The sequence below is a fragment of the Palaemon carinicauda genome, chromosome 32 (assembly GCF_036898095.1).
Source record: "Palaemon carinicauda isolate YSFRI2023 chromosome 32, ASM3689809v2, whole genome shotgun sequence".
Lineage (NCBI taxonomy): Eukaryota > Metazoa > Arthropoda > Malacostraca > Decapoda > Palaemonidae > Palaemon > Palaemon carinicauda.
Window position 1 is genome coordinate 79,160,786 of NC_090756.1, and position 22,258 is coordinate 79,183,043.

The 22,258-nt window shown below is 40.1% G+C and overlaps 1 protein-coding gene across 2 annotated transcripts in view; it reads right to left on the bottom strand.

The window, feature by feature from the left end:
- Positions 1-11,293: 11,293 nt before the first annotated feature.
- Positions 11,294-22,258, bottom strand: part of RNaseX25 (Ribonuclease X25) — a 161,336-nt gene continuing 150,371 nt past the window's right edge. For both annotated transcript variants that reach the window (XM_068356286.1, XM_068356287.1), the window contains exon 8: positions 11,294-13,921. The gene's annotated coding sequence lies outside the window, so the exon portion shown is untranslated. The remainder of the gene's footprint in view (positions 13,922-22,258) is intronic.

Sequence of the window (22,258 nt, forward strand, 5' to 3'; positions counted from 1 at the left end):
GGTCAAGAAATGCAAAGTTAATGCAGAAAATATTCTGTTGAGTCGCTGCCACAGTATTTATTTCTTTCGTAGGGATCATTTAAAGAGGAAGCCGTTTTATCTATTACTGTATAATACGTTTTGCCGTTCTGGTATGTGTTTACCAGAGGTTACTGTATTTGCATTTCTTTCTACTCTTCTTATTCCCTTCCTTTTCTCTGAACTACGAACATATAAAAGAAAGAAGAGTAGCTATCCAGAATAAGGGGGACTACTACAATATTGAACTGTTTTCCTTATATGTATTGCTTCTTCCTTTCTATTGGTTTTTATTCCATGATGTTTAATCTTATTTTTTTTATTTTTTATTCTAATACTGTATATGTCAGTACTAGTCATTGTTCACCAACAGAAATGGACCTCTTAAGGATTTCCTTTCAAATTCTCACTGAAATGAAACTTATTGGAAGGATTGCCTAAGGAAATATCTTTGGAACAATAACATCATTTAAGATTTGCATAAGATTGTGCTGTTAACAAAATAAACAAAAGGTAAGGACTCTTTTCTTTAGGAATTATTATAACTACAGCATAGTATACGCTGATCAGGATAATACTCTACAGAGTACTGTGTATTATGTATTGTTTGCAAGAACTCACTGAAGTGTAGAATAATTCAGTTAATTCACTTTTTTTTATAGAAGTATTGGAAGTTCTTCTTTTGGGTAGCAATACAGTGTGAAGCATAGTACTTGTGAGATTTCAATTTATGTACATACTCTTGAGAAGAAACCATTAAACTGTTTGTTCAGAAAGTTCCAAAAAAAAAAAATTAATGAACGTACTAAATAAGACCATTAATACATGGTAGACTAATCCTTCAAAGACTTGCATTAAGCTTTTATTCAAGAGTATGTGTACAGTATTTAGTTTTGCGTGTTGAAAATTTTCTAAATGTAGTACAAACTGAGATCAAGGCTGACGCTCTTTTTAGCATCTTACTGCTAAGTAACAGGATTTTGCTCATTGTGTACCAGAGGGCTACATGCTATTAAAATAGAGCCCTATATTTATTAAATAGAGTCTTGTAGAGACGTAGAATCATGCTGTACTTGCATGTCTTGTGTGGGAAAAAAACCCTAATATTGGGAGGTGGTTTGAACTGAATTAATTTAACACGTGACCTCATTTTGCTCTACTTTGTGTATCGCTAGCTGTTCAGGGAAAGATGTTTTGTCGAATCTGAAAACTGCCTCCGTAACTTTCCTCCCGAAGAAACGTACAACAAATATTTAAAACAATAATGAATGACATTTGTGTACTAACAACCATTGCAAGTTGTTCCTCGTGGTCTTGTTTGTTTAAAACTGCATTTCTGATCTTTGGTACAAAATGTTACTTTATTGTATATGGTAATGTTTCCGTTCTTCTTATATTCCAGTCCATGGAATTTTGTTGTCACAAAATTGTTGCTTTAGCCTTTTTCTAATTGCTTTTAATCTTGCAAATATAGATACTGTATTATACAGGGGTTGAGAAAAATTTTCTTTGATACATCCGCTTATGTAATCGCAGACGGTGGAATTGGGAAAATTTATTCGACGTTAACTGATATTTTAATTGACTACTATGCTTGACCTATGTTAATGTACATTATTTATTTATCAAACATGAAGAGTTCTAGAAACTCCGGATCAAAACTTTACTGAATCGGGTATCAGGTTGCTACACTATACAAGGAGCTGCAGAGGTGTCTAGTTAGTTGGTAATGAAAGGAGGTAATAATCACTTGGCTATTTCTTGTCAAGTCCCCAACAGAATCAGACAGCTTTTACAAGTTTATTAGATCACATTTTTATGAAACATTTTGTTTATTGCTTTCCAGTTTAGACTTTTTAACTCTTCTTTTATTGAAGGCGCAACTGTGAATACTATTTATCTTTCCAGTGACTTGGACTGTAGTTTATATCTGAATTTGATACCACAGTAGGCACAAAAAACTTTTAACCATACATGGTAATGTTTTTTTTTTCTAATTGTTCTATAGTTAATTTAATTCAATGAAAATTTATAATCTGTATGTTTAGATATGATATTATTAGCCTGGATATTGTTTGCAAAAGGGGTATTTCTTTTTTCGCCAGATAAAAGCAAAGAATGTTGCAGGGTAACTGGACCTTTCAAAATGGAGTTGAGCCCTAACACTGGTGATTTGGTTAGTGCAACAATTCATGCTCAATATTTTAATTACCTAACGAGTTTGCGGAGCAAGACTTAAATGGTGAATAATAATAATCAGAGGCTATAAGTCTTTTTTTCATAATGATAAGAATTATATAATGAACTTTTATATCTATATATATATATATCTATATATATATATATATATATATATACAGTATATATATATGTAATATATATATAATATATATATATATATATATATATATATAATTTTATATTTATATATCTATCTATATATATATATATATATATATATATATATATATGTTTATATGCATATATATATAAATTTATATATGTTTTTATGTATATATATATATATATATATATATATATATATATATATATATATATATATATTTATATTATATGTATGCATGTATATAAATTTATATGTATGTATGCATATATATATATATATATATATATATATATATATATATATATATATATATATATATATATATATATATATATATATATATATATATATATATATATATATATACTGTATATATATGTATGCATATATATATATATATATATATATATATTTACATATGTATATGTATATACATGTATATATATACACATATGTATATTATATAAAACTATTTTTAAATGAGAGGATTTTCAATTTTACTAGTGCTTTTTGTCATAAGCCGAGGTTAGAGGGAACTTGTGTGACTGGTTGCTATTGCCTGAAAAGAACAGAAGTCAATGTTTCACAAATGTCAAATGCAGGTATTAGATCAGGATTAGTTTAAGATAGTAAACACTTTGCTATAGTTTTATTTACTAAGTGTTTTAAGTGTGCAAGTGAAATTTTCTTGCAAATTTTCTCATTTTGTATAGCAACTGCACTCGCATTGTTTTTGGAGTGCAGTTCAGTAGGCCTACACAAGTTTTCATCTAAAATTTATTCTCTTGTTGGAAAAGTATGGACCAGATAGCTTAAAAATGACAGGAGCTCCTCCTGTCCACAATTTGCGTACAGTTGTTTCTCTACAAGAGACGTATTATACATAAGTGCTGGCACTTTGGTAATACTCCTAGGACAGATGTATAGATTAAAATTTCTTTTAAATTAAGACACATTGGAGGTAAAAATAAATTTAGTTTTGCTGAATAAATAAATTTTGTTCATTCATTCCTAATCATACTATGACTCACCATTATTGGGAAAAATTACCTTTAGATTGGTGTGCTACTTTTTATTTAACCCTAATCTCTTGTGAAACACTTTGAGAAAGTCCTCTATCCCATATTTGTATGAATGGTTACATTGTGTGCATGTGTATGTCTGTGTCATACATGAAAACACAAGGCTGGTCCATGTGTGGGTTCCCTCTAATCCGTGACCCTAGTGTCAACTGTTGATTGATAAATGCATCAGTGCCATTTTATTGCTACATACAGATCTAAAATGTTTGTAGTTTGCCATATTGTATTATTATAACTCCTGTAACAGTATATGCGGTTGCACCCAAATGGCAAATGTCTTGGTAGGCTTTTAGCAAGTCTGTAATAAGGCTTAGAAAGATGTTTAAAATTGAATGGAAGATGTTTAAAAATAAATAGGATAAAAGTTCTTTTCTGATCTTTTATTTATTCCAAAACATATTTGGCATAAAACACTTTGGTTCTAACACTAAATACAAACCCTTTTTCTCTTTATTAGGGATATACTTTCAGTAAAGTTGGAAAACTAGCCATAAAACTTTCAGCCAGGTGTAACTATACCACCGCTAGATAGCAGAGGGGGTGGTTAGTACCGGCTACCTTGCTCACACACACCTGTGTTCTATCATCACTTTTACTTTAGGCTCAGTGGAGAGTGGACGCTCATTTCTCTCTACCGCCCAACCTTTTTGACTGAGCTTTAACTAATTTGTTCTTTTGGTTTTTGTTCATATTTCGCAAGTGTGAGTGTTGCTGTTTTGGAGACAGCAGGGTTTCCCTCCAGGGCGGAGAAACCTTCCTTAACGATCTCTTCCCCTTTGATGCTGGACAACCCTTAGGGTAGAGGGCTCCCCCCAAATTCCCTTAGTGCAGCAGCTCATTCCTCTTACTGCAGGGGAGTCATTCTTCGTGTGGATGCACCTTCACCGTATGAAGTAGATGTTGCTCGGTCGATAGAGGGAAAGCTGCTTGCAGCCAACCCAAAGCTCGACTTCAGTCTTGCTTCTCTGCAATGGTAGCAGGCGGAGGGAGTGTAAAATCTGAAGCTTGTTCCTGTGCCTCTCGGGGGACACCTTTCCCGTTCGTGGGTTAAGTTTTCTCACGAGTGGTTTTTCTTCACCGCAAATGACATTGCACTCCATTGTTTGGGCAATGCAGTAGCTGACATAAGAAGTGCAAAGTTGGAAGCATATTCCTGTTCCTGTGGAAGTTGCTGCTTCTACCCTGTCACCGCCTTTGTAGTCTGCACCTGTGGTAGTTCCTGATCACCATGCTGCCGCAGGCAGTCTCCCTCATTCTGAGCTTCCTCAGCCGGTGGGGGAAGGGCAAAGTCCAAAGCTTGTTCCTACTACTCAAGGTGGTCACCTTTCCCATATGCTGGTTCGATCCTCCTGAGTAGTCTTCGCCACGCGGGATTAAGAGAGTGTTACGGACTCGTCCATGCCTTTCCCTAATCCCTCAAAGTGTGGCCTGTCAGAGCCTGAAGATGATACTCACCCTCTGCGAGTTTGACACATTCCAGCTTTGCCTTGTCCTGTTCCTGTTGCTGAGTTCAAGAGTGCTCGCCGTTCCTCTTGGGGAATCCAGACAGCACAGACAGAAGGTTCGCTATGACAACCTCCACGTTCCAGGTTCAGGAGGGCTTCACCATGTGGACTAGTCCTAGCTTGCCACCACACGACAACACGTCAGTGAGCAAGCAGTCTCCTCCTCGCTAGCAGGTTCCAGCGCGGACGTAGGCAACACGTGACCTAGCTGCTCACTATTGTCTGCCAGAACAAAACCAACCCCCTGTTCATGAATGCTTGTTTCCTAATCATCTCATTGCTATGTGTCTCGTGATTCCAAACAATCCATGTTACCTGATCATAGCTCACTATTGCCTGTTCGTAATCGCCTGTCAGCCCGTGATCGCCTCTCAGCTTGCGATCTTCCATCAGCGCGTGATCGACTGTCTGCTCATAACCACCTGTCAGCTCGCTTCCAGGTTCTGGAGTTCCAGCAACCGCTTCCAGTCCCTGTCGATTCTTCTTCTCACGATCTCCCATCTGTTCTCTACCACATTTCAGGACTAACGACGAGAGAGAGCAGACCAGCTCATGACCAGGTTCCTGCTCTCATCCAAGCTTCCAACCTGCCTGCAGGCCTTCTCGTTATAACTCCTATAGCAACACTATTCAGTGTCATAATACTGCTCAGCTCGTAACATTCCCTTCCGAGGTAAAGTTGACCTACATCTTTGACGATCAACAATCTTACCATTTGCAGGTAGAATCACCGACAACCAGCAACTTGTCTCGGAGGCCTTGACTCTTAGGATATGAAGACTTATGGCATGGTAACACTGTATTGGTAAGGAGGTGGTAAGACTGAGCAAGGACAGCATCGTTTACAAGCATCCCAAGCTAAGCCTCACTCCAGCTCATCTCTCACCTACGGCTCTCTGTAGATTATGAGGTAAGTTTAGTAAACTATGCACAACTATTATTAAGGTATCAGGAATCATATTAAGTCCATCAATGTATATTCAGCCCTCCATATTTATTATGTATGAGTAGAGTGTGTATATCATGTGGGTACGGTCATCCATGTGCAGTATATATTTCAGAGCTGTTACTGCCCATGTTTTTATGTCATAATAATTCTAAGGGTGACACCCAAATTGTCATTATCTGTATTTACTGTATATTTGTTCATGGCCTATGTATACCATTGTCCAGTATTAGGTCATATTCATCTGTCAATCCTATTTATGGTGTTAGTTCCTAACTGCTATTATATTTTGCAGATTGTAATTAATTTATATGGTAATTTACTGGCAATACCGGGATGCACTGTATATATCAGAGGGAGCCATCCTCTATCAAGATAGTCGTCATTCCACCCTCATTTTGTTGCAAAGTTTTAAACGGCTTCCATTCAGTCCACCAAGGAGTCTTCCACATGGAACTACGCACACGGGCCATTGTATTTTGGCCAAGTACGACTTCAGATAATCATGCCATACATGAAGGATGTGCGGATTGCAACCTTAATACGCCTTCGCTGGCCCCTCTCCCAGCAACATCAACAACGCCCCCATCAACTCAATTGGAGTCTGTCTTTGCTGATTATTTTGAATTTGCGGGTCTGAAATACCTGGTGATAGGGGACTGCCCATCAGGGTGGTCAGAGGTGTTTGTATGCCCACCAGGTTCGTCACATGCTGATGCTACAGGTCATATCGGATGCCTCCGCTCCTTATTTACAACATTCGGTTCCCCAGAGGAACTCTTAAGTGACAGTGGTACAGAGTTTACAGCCAATGCCATTCAAGATTTGCCCAGCAGATGGGAGGTCAAACATCGCGTGTCATCACCATACCATCCACAGTCAAATGGTAGGGCGGAAGTTGCAGTCAAAGGTACAAAGAGACTTCTGAGAACCAACTGCAGCTGGATAATGACCGGTTTCTACGAGCCTTCCTACACCTGAGAAACATACCAGACCATGACTGTGATATCTCTCCTGCCCAAATTAGCTTTGGAAAACCTCTAAGACACTCGCTACCTTTTGTAAACCGGCTGGAAAATTTTTCCTACCCAAATATCAGACCAACTTGTTGGGAGGCTGGGAAAATGAAGGAATTGGCCATCACCACACAGTATACCAAATCAAAGGAGTCCCTTGATGCTCCTTCTCAGTCTTCTCATCCACTACATATTGGGGACAAATGCTCTTTCAAAATGGCACAGGCTATCATCCAAACCGCTGCGATAGAAGTGGCACAGTCACTGAGGTTTTGGATCATGACAAGTACTGCATCAGGATCGATGGCTCTGGCAGGGTAAATCTGCGGAACCTGAGGAACCTTCGCGCCTTTGTCCTTCTATCAGCCAACATTACATTGCCTGCTCCCACCCCTATACAACACACTACAGCTGCAAGCACCCCTAACTATCCCCTCACAGATGAAACATCAGCCAAGCAGTGATGAAGCTACCCCCTTTAAGGTCACAAGAGTCACAACCAGCAAGCAACACCCTTGCATTAGTGCCATCAGGAGCCTGTCATTGGTCACCTGGACACGATGGGGTTCCTACATTACCCTCCCTACCACCTGCCTCACGCCCTCGTCGAATAACCGGGAAACGAAGTTGGCAGGTGTCTATGGACTGGATAATGGAATAGTTAAGCCCGTAACTGTAATTACAAGCTTGAGGGGATGAAGAGTGGTATGGTAACACTGTATTGGTAAGGAGGTGGTAAGACTGAGCAAGGAAAGCATCGTTTACAAGCATCCCAAGCTAAGCCTCACTCCCACTCATCTCTTACCTACTGCTCTCTTTAGATTATGAGGTAAGTTTAGTAAACTATGCACAACTATTATTAAGGTATCAGGAAGCATATTAAGTCCAATATTCAGCCCTCCATATTTCTTATGTACAAGTAGAGGATGTATATCATGTGGGTATGGTTATCCATGTGCAGTATATATTTCAGAGCTGTTACTGAACATGTTTTACGTCATAATGATTCCAAGGATAACACCCAAATTGTAATTAATCTGTATGTATATTTGTTCATAGCCTTTGTATACCATTGTCCAGTATTAGGTCATATTCCTCTGTCAATCATATTTATGGTGTTAGTTCCTAACTGCTATTATGTTTTGCAGATTATAATTAATTTGTGTGTATTTGTTCCTGTCCTATGTACGGTCATTACCAACTTCGTTCGATGGGAGCTTCTCTGGCGAGGATCATAGAGCACTACAACTACGACCTTCACTGCACGCAAGCGCATTGCTCTTCCAAGCGGGTCTCTCCTTCTCTACTAATCATCCTCATGCTTACATTTTCAAACTATAACAAACTAGATTTAAGGGATACTCTCCTCTTTATACCTTTTCATCATGTCACCAATAGCACAGACTACCTCGGGACCTGTGCAAAGCAAATTCGACCCTCCATCTTGGGGTTCTCCTCCAGGAAGGCTAAATAAAGCCAACCCAGAGCTTGACCTTGGTCATGTTCGGCAGCTTGCTGACAACAATGCTTTCCAACCTGAGTTAGCTCAGCGAGCTTAGAGAATGCATGCAAAGTCTGAAGCTTCGAACATTTGGCTTTAAGGATAACACCTTTCTCATCCGTGAATTAGGTTTACCTCTAAGAGAATGCGATACCTATCTAACGAGTTAGGAATACTGTACTCACCGCTTCTTCAACCATGACTCGTCCAAACAGCAGGACTTCTTTGGTCCCTGTAGTGAATTTTAATACTGGATTGCGCAGGGCCATTTGTTAAACTGGTATTGAGAATCGACGTTCACGGCATTCCAGCCTGTGAACAGGTAATCCAAGTTGATCGAAGAGTTTTTCCCCTGCAAGGGCTTACACGAACGTATTGTTCGCGAACCCCACTCAGTGACTAAGTTTGACTAGAACATCCACAGTCTGGTCACAAATACATACACATCATTGCAGACCCATCCACCTGTGGAGGTGCGATGCTAGGCCTCTACCATCTATGCGAATCCGAACATCCGCACGGACATCCAGATCAGGCTTTATGTCCTCAATGCATTATTACTTTTTCATCAGAATCTCCGAGCTTCTACACTCAACTTTCTTGGAGAAAGTCTCCGGTAAGCCAGACTCCAGTTTTCAAACTCTCCTCCCAGAACAAGTTTGTTCAACAAACGTCGTTCAGGAGTGAGTCGACAGGCTCGGTCAGACGAGCAGTCAGACCCAAGGACTTCATAAACTGAAATAGGGAAGCTTACTGCCAAATTCCAGTTACTCAAGTGTAATGTATTCAAGGAAGAGTCTAAAGAATCATATATGACCGGTTATACCAGTTGTAGATGCATTTTTTTTCAACTTAATCGCATCTCCTCCGTTTCTGCACTTGGGATGATATTTGTCTGTCAAGAAACTTGGACGACTGGCCTATTTCTGAAAGACTCGAGGTCATTCCTTCTCCATCAATGAGTCAGGCTTGAGATCTGCTGTGATCGGAGGATTGGAGTAAGATTTCGAGAAGTCATCCCTTCAGCCAACAGTAATCTGGATTCATAGTAGTATTGCTAGTCACCAGACTAATAAAGTTTTTCCTTTCGCGAGCAGATTAGAAAGACTGGAGTAGACAGTAGCCCTTCCTTTTACTAGATTTACTGCCATTTCATGGGTTACTCCTGGCAAGGACGCCTATCCTCTGTGGAGTGCCGGGTGACCAACGCCGGAGCGTCAGATCCCAACCTCCTCAGGGGGTTTGATCTTCAAGCCTACCCCCGGATTCGATGTGCCTCTATGAAGCATCAAGAAAGAGGGGGGGACACATGTGGTATCATACGGCTTCTGGACTCTGGTCTGATTTCTAATATCATTGCCACATGAACCTTCCAGCTATTCCTTCAGGACACTCCATGGTGTTGATGAACGACGACACCACAGGAGTAGCTTATATCCAGACAATCAGGTAAGTTCCTCTTCACAACACTTATGCCAACTAGTTGGGGAAAATGCTAAGGTGGACGAAGACTACTCAGCACCCATGTAACGCTGCTCTACACAGACATGGGAGATTTTCTGGTGGATATTCTGAGTATTGACTCAGATAGTTGGCTTTGAGTAGTCTGTGGATCTTTAAGTCCCCGGCAAAGTCCCGAATTTGTGGATTTCAATAACAGTAGATTACAGTATCCGCCACGTCACTGAACGATAAGCTTCCAAGGTACTGCTCGTCAATACGTTTTCCCCAAACACTCTGCTTGGGGCCTTCCGACAACAGAGGGCAGTATAGATGTCTACGTGTTTCCCCCCCTCCCATCTGGTTGACCTAGTAGAAGATTGGTAAACAAGAAGGACAGCCAGGCCCATTCATTGACCCTCTTAGCTCCAAGGTGGCACCAGGCAGAATGGTTTCTGAACTTTCTACACCTGTTTTCAAAGGTGCCAAGGGACCCCTCTCCATGTCACAACCTTCGTAGACAACCACACAGCAAGAAGAGAGTCTTTTGCAGAACCTGTCAGGGAAAAAGGTCCGGTTACCCCTGGGAATCATCAAGCAAAGTTGACCAGGCAAAGCAAGCAGCCTTCTGTGGCGTGGGAAGTGGAAGGGTATTGCCTCCTTTGATCCTCTACTTCAGTGATAGTGGAATCCCCTCGACACTTCAGGGAGGAGACCCTGTCTCAATGGTCAAACGCTGCTGCTCAGCTTTGAGCTTAGCCTCTGTCTATCCTCATATGGAGTCTCCAACATACCTTCCCTTATCCGGAGGTTAGACCGCCTACGTGGAACATGCTCAGCTTATTGGAATCTTGGAAGGAGCATCCCTGGTGCCACTGTGTCTTACATCAGTTCTTCACCTGACACTTGGGACGACCATCCTGCTCGCTCTGACCCCTCCCAGAAGAATTAACGAATGACACGCCCTTTCATATGACATCGACGTCTCCCATTCCCGAGTTGGAAACGGGTAATACTCGACTTTATTCCTAAGTGCATCTGCAGACCCAAAATCCAGCAGCAACGGATCCCAGATTTTAACAATTCCGAATTGGGAGTCTTTGTCCAGTGAGGAGCTTGAGGTGTCACCTCAAGAGAAATGCAGGAGCTTGCCCCAGAGTGGCAGCACTTTTCGTCAGCATAGGGAAAGTAATGAGAAGGATTACTAAGATCACAATCTCTGCATGGATTCACAAGGTCATAGACTGGGCCTTATCCACAGACGAGGAAACCTAGAGCTCTTGACGTTACGGGCATAAGTATGTCCTTAGCATGCTAGAACTACTACTCTGTGACGCAGGTCCAACAAACGGGTGTGTGGAAGCGTCACACGATCTTCCTCCCCTTTGGCTAATCCCAAGAACGTCTAGAGATTTATTAAAAAAAGTAAATACACAACAGGATTTAAAAAGTTTTATTAAATGTCAATCATAGTGGAAAGTATAAATGTAACAAATAAAAAGACTAGTGAAATTCCATTAATAGAGCTTGAAACACAAATGTATCTAAAGAGGACTAGCAAAATTGAAAGTTAAATATTTTAAATAAATTTTAATCAACAGGCTGGCGTGTATATAAACCAACTCTCCATTCTCCACTCAAAATCTTAATAGGACAAAAAATAATTACAGCCAGTTACTGAACCATTACAAACATTACATGCTAATTGAAGGTTTGGCTGGACAATCCATAAAAGAACTGTAATTTTTAAAATATTTCCAGTATCACAAAATTGTAAAATTACATTAGATATTTTCAATGGAATACTTTTGGTATTTCATTCTTAAACAATATTACAACACACTGTAGACTGAATAAGGTGGAATGAGACATGAAAAAACTACAATTTCAAACTTAAGGGTTTTAGTCTACAGAAGGTCCTCACAAACTAAAATCCAACTGAAAATAATAAAGATAAAGAAATACTGTAACAAAACAATATCATATCAGTAAGCAATACATTTGTAACAACCCGATATCTATTTCATATGGAACCTGACTATTTGTTGACTTTTGTAGCTGGAAATCATAGGCATGGGATTCAGGTTACGTCTACCCTAGGCCAAAATTCAACAAAATTGGGCTTGCAAACAATTTGACTTACAAACGACTTCTTGGATCAATTAAGTTTGTAAGTTAGGGACCTTCTGTATGTACAGAAAATAAACCATTGATTTACATAGCCATATACCTTGACTTTAATTGGGGGACTGTATGTGCACTTGATAACAAAATGGACAACTTATTTTTCCCACAGAATTATCCAAACAAGTAAGGGATGATGACCCACACATCTCGGGCTCTCACATTACAAAAAAAAAAAGACTAGTGTTACCAAATTGTCATGAAACCTTCTCGAGGCATACAAGCCTTTTCTCATTGAATCCTATGGTGCAGATTTATAATTTGTTTAATGAGGTTTATTAAATACTAATTGTAGCAATATGCCTTCTGCTATATTTGTGGCATAAATATAGACTACGTTTAGATTAAGTCAGTGTTATAGATGTAACCTAATCCAAGATTAAACCAGTCATGAATATACGACAAGACAACACTGGGTTAGCTATGAATATTATATAGGCCATGGCTTTGCCAGTTATAAATGCACCCTAGGACAAAATTAAATCTTTCAAAGTTAAAAGTTGAAATATTAAGCGATATCACAATAAATTGTTTTTCATAAGAATACTGTCAACCCGAACACAAATCTAAAATCAATACAGTTAAGTAAGTATTTACAACACATTAAAAGTTCTGGAGGGATGAAGATCTATCTAGACTTGCTATACCTAGCAATACATAAAATTACAATTAAAAAGCATTATAAAGTATATCATACTTTCTTCTGACCTGTAAACTATATTTACAAAATAAGATGGCTGCACAAAGTTTATCGAGCTATTAGAGCCATAATAATACGAAATAACGAAAATTCCATCTGGACCTATAACGGTGTCTAGTTTGTCCACTGAATGAATGGCTTAAGATATCAGCTACTACCTTGGAGGAGCATCAATCAAGAACTTTTGATCAACAGGACTCTTCAAGTAATCCTAAAAATCATAAATATGGAGGGACACCCAAATTTGAGTATCATAGTCTTTATTAGCAATTTTAAAAATACGTTGGCTTCCAAATGATATTCAGTGGAGTGACGGACAGAGGGCCAGGTTATTCCTGTGGCTACTTCTGCATTTCAAATGTTTGTGCCAACCCACGTCCCCCGCAATGTTACTTGACACGTTTGAAATATCCACATACAACTTATTTACCTTCAACTTGAGCAAATCTTCAATGAAGACCAAAATTTTTTTAGCTGTTACAAGAATTCAAGTAATCTTATCTTTTTCCCTTTTTAGCCATTTCATGGCACAATTCGTTGATCAATCGACCAACTTCAATTTTGGACCGAACAAGTTGACGGTCTAATGGAAATCCTGAACTCAAGTTGATTGATAGAATGACGTACAGTATCAAGTTACAGTATGTACCAACATAATCTCTGCTCTAGTTCAGTTACTTCCCAATTATATGCTCTATGATATAAGGTAGCTGTCCAAAAAGAATTTAATGATCTGTGTCCCCCTGTTAGGGCACATACCATGTATGGCGAGATGTGTGCGAGTCTTGTCAATTTGAAGGGGTTTTGCCAAACCAGTTAACTTCTTTGTGCTATGTGTATACAGTCCTCCAATTTGAAACAAAGCACATAGCGGTATAATGCAAATATTTACAATGCTTAAATAAAAATGTTTAATTACTTTTCCTTATCAAAATTCCCTTAAAAGATGATCTTCCTACTATTAAAACAACTAAGCAAATAATTGAGCAAATATAAATATCTGGAAATAAATATTCTTTACAACATTTACTTATCAATTGTATTAGCAAATGAAATGTCAGTGTTAAAATTAAATTTATTACCGACGCTAATTTGGCAATCTAAATTCCTGGTTACAGATGATATCCCACTGCTGGAAGATCTGATGAAATCTACTGTTCAACTTAAGAGATGAAGACTTGTCTGGAAAATTAAATATTCAAATTAAACTTTATCTGATAAATTCTAAAGTTAATATTTATAGATATCTACAGATAAAAACTGTAACCTACTAAGCAAAAGGTCAACTGATCTTATACATACACCTCTTAAAATATTTTGATTTCTGGCATAAAAACCTGTACTGAATACAAGTTATATGATTAAAGAATTGTAGTGAATGGTCTTCCAAAAGATAGGAAGAGCCCGTAAAGACTTTCATTTCTGCTCACTATTCTCATATTGGAACTACCAACCTATAAATGAGGATGAGCATATTAAATGACACCAAATTACCTTGAAAATTTTCAGTGGTCTTCAAACAAGAATACAAGATTTCCTAATGAGTATTTCATTACAACAGGATTACAGATATCAAGACACAGGGCAAAAATAAAAGATGATGACGAAAGATCAATAGATATTCAGGGAAGAATACAGTTCAAGGCAGATGTAGACAACCCTTTTCTTCTGAGTAGATAGTGGAGATTCTCCATACAGTCAGATGAAGCATGAGAAGATTTTAGTGTACCAGGTGGCACTGGGGATGTTTAAGAATAGTTGGTTGACTTGGACGAGTAATGAATTGATCGGTTAGAACATCCAATAGTCTGTGAACCTCTCCACTGAAAGCCAATAAGAACCTATGAGGGTCATCTTTGCATTGTGGGTGCTTCCAAACTAATGTAGTTGACCATCTGATATAGATCATGGAGAATTGGTGAATTCTTGAAGCAAGGGGAGTTTTCACCAAGGAACAGCAAATGCCACAGTCAGTTCCCCCCCTGCAAAGGCCCGGGCACATCTTGGAATGTAGGGACCACTCCACATGGATAACATGACCTCTACAACTCTGTTTGTCTGCCCAAATGCTTTGTTTCCCTGGAACAATCCTGGAAAGTAGTGACATCCCTCTCTTCAGTCCAACACAAGTCTCTTTAACAATACAAAAAGGGTCTATACCTTGGTCCAACCTTGCTTCCCTGTGTATTCTAAAGCTGTGGTGTTGTTGAAATGTACTGCAGAGCCAAGACTTTCCAGTTAATCAACTCTACACTTTCTAAGTCTTCCCAATCATGTTCATCTGTTCTTTTCCATTACACAGACCCGATAGGTGGAGATCCTCTCAAGTCACCCATCAATCTTCTTTAAATGCATTGCTGATCAACATATTGCACATTTGCCTAAGAGAAATATTGAAGGTACAAAAGGTTCCTATGACTACAATAATCATCCTAATCTTTGAAAATTCCAGCTGTGACCAAGTTGTGGAATGATCTTCCTAATCAGGTAGGTGAAACGGAGGAACTTCAAAACTTCAAACTTGCAGTGAATGTTTTTATGTTGAACAGGCTGACATGTATCTTTGTAATTTATTTATGAAAGATCTATTTTAATGTTACTGTTCTTAAAATAGGTTATTTTGATTATTCATTACTCCCCTTGTAGTTTATTTATTCCCTTTCCTCACTGGGCTATTTTTCCCTGTCCGAGCCCTTGGGCTTAAAGCATCCTGCTCTTCCACATAGGGTTGTAGCTTAGCTAATGATGATAATAATAATAATAATAATAATAATAATAACAATAATAATAATAATAATAATATCTTGGAAGTACTGTAGACCCTCTTTCAAAAAGATTATAGCTGTCTCAGTGACGGAGTTTATAGTTGAGCTTTTGAATTGCTCTAATTTTCTTTTTCTCAACAATACTGCATAATGCCGCCAATAGCTGCGCTATATTAGTCATCAGTAGGTAGGGGAGTAAAATTCTAAGGTTTTACTAAAAATTTACTAAAAGCAAACTTGTCAAGTACAGAATACGAAAGAGGTGGCTGCAACAAGTTTTGAGAGGTTACCAGATGTTTTCTCTCATTTACAGGCTAGAAAAGTGACAATATAGGCTGGGCTGGCTCTATTTATACAGGTTGTGGCGATAGTCAATTCAGGTGCTGGTCGTTGACTGGTCCCTGCGAGAGGAGGCGGTACCGATTCTGGGACAGAGCAGCTCTCCCATTGACTGAGCCCTCAATGGGAGAGGATCCGTCACAGTCAGGGTTGCTGCTACACTCACAGACGTCAGAGATAGACGGGGTCTGAGTAATGCTGCGCTGGGCTCCCAGTGCTGGCTGCTGATTGTACCATCTCACATTTTTATTGAAAACGAAAGAATGCCAGTCTGCCCATAGAGACAGAAACATGTGCAGTGCTTCAATTGTTATAGATTTGAATATCCATCTTGGGTATGGAAAAATCTAAATTATTGTAACAATTGTTCCTGAACAAAAGCATGGAACTTGCACTTCTGTTGCAAACGCTAAAAAATGCAATCCACACTATCAAATTAGAAGCAGCTGTTTAGAAATCAGATTCTGAGCATTTCAGAATGGGTACAACACAAAATAAATGTAACAACACCTGGATCAGGTATTGAAAATCATCTAATTTCTAAGTAACCTTTTGAGGTATATGTCACAATCTCAAAACTAATCCGTACCTTTTCCTGGCTGTACAAACGTAATTGCTTCAAGTAGGGTATATGTTTTAAGCGCGAGTTGGAAGGCCATTGAATTGATTAATGACTACGTTAAGCGATAGGCGGGAATGAGGACGAGGAGCCCTCACCCCCCCACCTATCAAAAACTCTTCACTTATCCCTTCGGCTCCGGACTAAGAGAGAATTTTAACCTGAAAGATTCTTTGTATAGCTATGAAAAATACAAATTATTTTGAAAATTTATGATTAGTGCCTCTACAAAATACAAACTAACCATTGTCCTTTAGGTAGGGAGAATCACAGCTTGGTTAGTCGTTAGTCTCCCTGGAACCAAAATACTCAATTCTTTTACTTCCCTGGAAATGTCAATCTACCTAGTCCTGTAAGGGAACGAAGGAGATGATTTCAGCAATCTCCTATCTATCCAACATTGGGATGAATAGGCTGATGGGGCCTCGGCTGTCAAAGAAAATTCGTACATCGTCAAAGGAGACGTCCCTTCCCCTGAAGTGGATGGCAGTCTGGAATAATACTACTTCTTCTTTGTCTGCATCTCTTCCCACTTCTATGTGGGGTTGACGTTTCTGGCCAGCTTTCTCCATCTACCTCTGTCCCACACTTCATCACACTTCTATCATATAATGATCAATGGATTGGTATATATTCCACCATCTTCTCCCTCGTCTAAGCAGGATGGAGAACTTCTCTAAGTTCCAAATAAGGGAACTCAGAAGTGTAGTTTTTCAGCATCGAGTAAAATCCAGCGAGTAAGGTATCAAATGCTTCGTCCCTATGAGAGGGGAAGAATGAATGAAGAAGAGCCAGTTACTCAGCCTTCATTCCAGACTTGCATCTCTCTGTTACAGTAAATAAGACGCTTACTGTTCCACATGGGATCTGGGCTTGCTACACAACTACTTGAGTAGCCACCCTAAGATCAAGCGCAAAGGAGTTAAGGGACTTGTGGGTACTCCTGTAGATTATAGGTGATGGTAGTCTGGTGAATGCACAGCCACACCTTCAACATCTGGCTGATTGCAAGATTCCTCTTGAAGGGAAGGGAAGGGTGGGGCATAACCCCTGCCTTTTTAGTAGATAGTACCTCAACCCTATTGGCAGTTGAGGCGTATATATTACAGATGGACACACACAGTTCAAAAGAATTTGTGCTCTAGATACCTCTTTCTTAGTTCTGCTAGTGCTAAAGAAGTGCTAAGATTTTCTAAAATTCTGACCATCATTGCATTAGAATCTTCCTAGATGGTACCATTTGTACATAGTCCTAGGTATGCAATTAATTTTAACAGTCTTACCTTCTGCTTCATAAGGCTATATACCTGGCTGACAGCTCTACGGTGTGATACGCTGCCCAGATGGGGATCCGGTTCATCAGCTTGCAAAGGTTGCATGAAGCATTGCACCTTTGCTTGCTGACATGGGCTACTACAGTGGTGTTGTCGTTCATTGGCATTACAGAGTGCCTCCTCAAATCTCCTGGTGAGATTTTCTTCTTTCAGCCACCAGGCAAGATCATCCCAAGCCTCCTACACCACTGGAGCAGAAAGATCAGGTGATCCCTGTAGGCTGACCAGTGAAACTTCAAACACCACCATAGGGATCCCCGACAGAGGCTCACATGAGGAATGAGCTTCTCCTGCCAGGACAAGAGGCAGAGACGACCACCAGTGCCAGGCTGAGAATACTGCCTTAGACAAGAAAGGTTATGTTTCCTTCTTGGGCTTACTGATGCGATTGTCTGAAGTTAAGAAACTCTCTATTGTCGTGTCTCTCGCAAGACCAAGTACATTAACCTCAGCTTGGGTATGAGATTAGACTTCTAATTAATCCCCATTCCCATATCGTGAAAATATGCAAGAAGTCGATCTTGATCCTCTAGAAACTGAGGATTAATAATACTAAAAATAATAATAATATTTTTACAACACATGAACATACGTATCTCTTATGAATGGGCCCATGCTGCAACCAAAGACAACACTGGAGTGAACACCTGAGGAGTGTGCAGTCTGAAGCACAGATTTTTTTAACTGGTTCACTGTATCGAAGCGGGAGAAGCGGAGGTAACTCCGAGAGAACTGATGAATGAGTACCTGGAAGTAATCATCCTTCAGCTCCACTGAAAGTATGAAGTCTCCATCTCTGAAGAAATTCAGCACAGGCCGTACTGTTTCCATCCTGAACATTATTTGATGAAGAAATTTGTTTGGTGGAGAGAGGTCTATGACCAGTCACCAGCCCCAGGCTGAACTTCTTCATCAGGAACCTTCAACTTTCGAAGCCAGAGACGAATTCAACTGTGTTCTACCATAACATACCTCCACCTCTGTCCGCAAAGCCAGAGCTTACAGAGATGTTGAAGATCGGATGAGAACTCCATCGGTAAGTGTTTCCTTCTCCCTCCCCTCTTCCCGCTGCCCTCCTTCCTGGAGGGATCAGGTTGGATAGCTTGAATGAACTGTGTATACACAGGCTCCCTTCAGGTGGAAGAGACTCCAGGCAGTCCTGGTTAGGGTCTAAGAGAGGTTTCAAAGCCCTTCTTTGCCCTTAATCCTGCAGTCATGGCCAAACCAGATGGTTTGGTTGCCGATCTCTTCAAAGGGCCAGGGTCTTTGAAGGAGACTGCATGCTGGACCAGGGATTCAGGCAAAGCAATTCTCCACTCCATTGCACTCCCGTATGTGCAAATGTCCGGTACCTTAGGTGCAGAGGAATTCCACGTACCCTCATACCTAGTACGGGCAAAGTTTGCAGCAGGCTGCTCTTTAAACTCAATGCTACCCGACAAGAATACAAAGGCTTTAACCCAAGGACAGACCCAGCAAGGTAATCAATTGGTGGCTGGCGAAGGACCAGGACGACCCACAACAGCGGGGAACGATATCTGGCACTGATCACTCCAGAGAAAAGCGTAACCTGTACTCTTCCCTCTGCTGATCGGAGTAAGAAGTTGGCACCGGTCTTGGGCCAGGCACGTGGTACTGGACTTTCTGCCACTGGCCCATGGCTATCAGCTCGTGATGACAACCTCAAGCAGTACCAACTTCTCAACACAGAGTACTGAAGAACTGCAATCAGAGAAGGGAGCAACAGTCCATTGTCTATGTAGGAAGGTGAGGGAGAGCATCCAAGCTCATCAAACACAAGGCCAAGAGAAGGTTCAAAGGCCCATGCACCTCTTTTCTCCCCGGGGCAATAACACGGGGTTATAGCCTTGAGCCCGGGATTGCAACACGGGCTGTCACCACCCAGTCCTCGGGGGCTGTGATCTGGAGGGCTGTAGGTCATGGCCTCGGACCTCTTGGAGGAAGTGGCAAGGGGCTGCAACAGGGGGTCATGGACCCATCCCAATGTATCATACCCCAGAAGATAAAGAACAGGGCCTCAGGCTACTCAAGTGTTGTTCACTATACTCAAAAGAGAGGTTTGTCATAAGGAGCTCTCTCCTTGGGGCTAAAACTGGCCTTCCAGGACCTCTTGGATTTCTTCTTCTCCTTCTTCTACTATGAAGCGTCAGAAGCACAATCTGAAGTCAAAGAGTAGGAAGAGGAGTTGGATGTGGAAGAGAAACATGCACAAATCTTCCTCTCACCTTGGGCTATGCAAGCAGAGGAGTCAAAGTCTGAGCAAACATCAGCAAAAAAAATTTCTCCACCCTCAAAGAAAAATGACAGTAGTTGCTCTGACAGGAACCACAACACTACGGAATATTGTTACTGGGGAGGCGGGAAGTACACTTACTAGAACTTGCAACACATACAGAGGGGCTGGGGTCACTGGCATAGGAACATTTTGATAGGCACTTGGGCAACACACTAAAGGAACACTGTGTATAGGAATCACAACTGGGGTCACTGACCTGGAATCACTGTTGTCACCACTGGGGTACTGGCACTAGGATCACCGAGGCAAAGTAACCTTAGTTACCTTGCTACTTCAAAAGGCATAGAGAACTAACCTGCAAGACCTAAGGAAGGCCAGGTCACTAATCGTTGGCAGTCTGCATGAAAGTTTCAAGCACATGTTGGAGTGCGGAAATCACCTAACACTCCATAAAACCTGGAAAACTTCCCAATGTATATCAGAGTTCACCATGTTTCCAAAGCATACTTCCAGGGTCTAAGACAGGGGCCTATACAGGTCGTCATCGGCTTATGACTGTTCGCATTACGCCCACCTTTTTCACCGTGATGACGTCACAAGACTGTCAGAAATAGTACTCTACAAGGACAAATATTTCCTTATAATCTATTTTTCTTTTACAAAAATTAACCCATTTCTCTAGATAGGTTAGCATTTTCTTTTATTAATAATATAGAGCATCTATTTAAACTAAAAAAATATTAAGTTTCAATATCTCTCAAGTTCACATCATATGTCTGGTGGAAAGCAACCTGGCAAATTGAGTGATTTCCTTTGAATACACTACCAAGTAACATTAGTATTCCTGTTATTGAATTACAGTATTGAGTAACAATACAAGGTATTTCATTAGTCTGTATCAGTTGTTATGAGTCGTACTTAGCGTAAATTTGACTCTACACCTAGGACAGGATCTCATATTCTACACTAGCTTTCTTCCAAAAGGTAGTAGGTTGGCCAGGGCACCAGCCGTCCGTTGAGATACTACCACTAGAGAGGTATTGGATCCTTTGACTGGCCAGACAGTAATGCATTGGATCCCTCTCTCTGGTCACGGCTTATTATTTTTTCTTTGCCTACACTTACACAGAATAGTTTGGCCTATTCTTTACATATTCTCGTCTTTCCTCATACATCTGACAACAATGAGATACTTAACACATCTTCACCCAAGGGGTTAATTACTGTACTGCAATTTGTTCAGTGTACTTTCCTCTTGGTAAGGGTAGAAGAGACTCTTTAGCTGTGGTAAGCAGCTCTTCTAGGAGAAGGACACTCCAAAATTAAACCACTGTTCTCTAGTCTTGGGTAGTGCCATAGCCTCTGTACCATGGTCTTCCACTGTCTTGGGTTGGAGTTCTCTTGCTTGAGGGTACACTCAGGCACACTATTCTATCTTATTTTTTTTTTCTTCCTCTTGTTTTTTTGAAATGGTGTGTTGGGCAGGCTTAATAGAAGGGCCATGGATGCCTGGTGGTTTATCAAGAGGTTGTCTTTTCCTTTTTCTGATTATTTTTCTTCTCAAAACCATCCTTACTGTCCTCCCTTCAGTTGAAGTGGTTATCCTGGAGGGTATTTAGCCTTGCATGGTGTATCGGCTCCTCCATGTTGACCAGTTTTTCCGACTTTTTACTATAGTCTATGGGTATCATCAATCACTTTGTTTATAATTCTGTACGTACTGTTTTTGTTATAATTCTTGTTAATCTAGTTTTTAAGTATGCTGTCTCTTTTTTATTTCTATTAATTCTTATGCTGTCTGGAGACATTGAGCGAAATCCGGGACCAGTACGTCCTAGATTTCGTCAATGTCGTCTTCTGTATTGCAATATTCGTGGTCTTCATGCAAATATCCAAGACCTTACAGTTGCGTCCAGACAGTATGATATTCTTTTGTGCTCAGAAACTTTGGTTTCTAATATGAGGCACTCATCTGAGCTCCTTATAACTGGTTTTAAGAAGCCAATAATGTTGAAACGTGATGCCATCCCTAGGGCCAGGGGAATGGCGGTGTATATTAGGACCGAGTACCCTGCTTCTCATAAGTCCTGCTATCAATGTGGATGTCATGAGATTCAGGTAATAAAAGTTTGTGGCAGGCATAACAACTTTTATTTATGTTCGATCTACCGGAATCCAGACATGGATGATTCTATCTTCGATTGT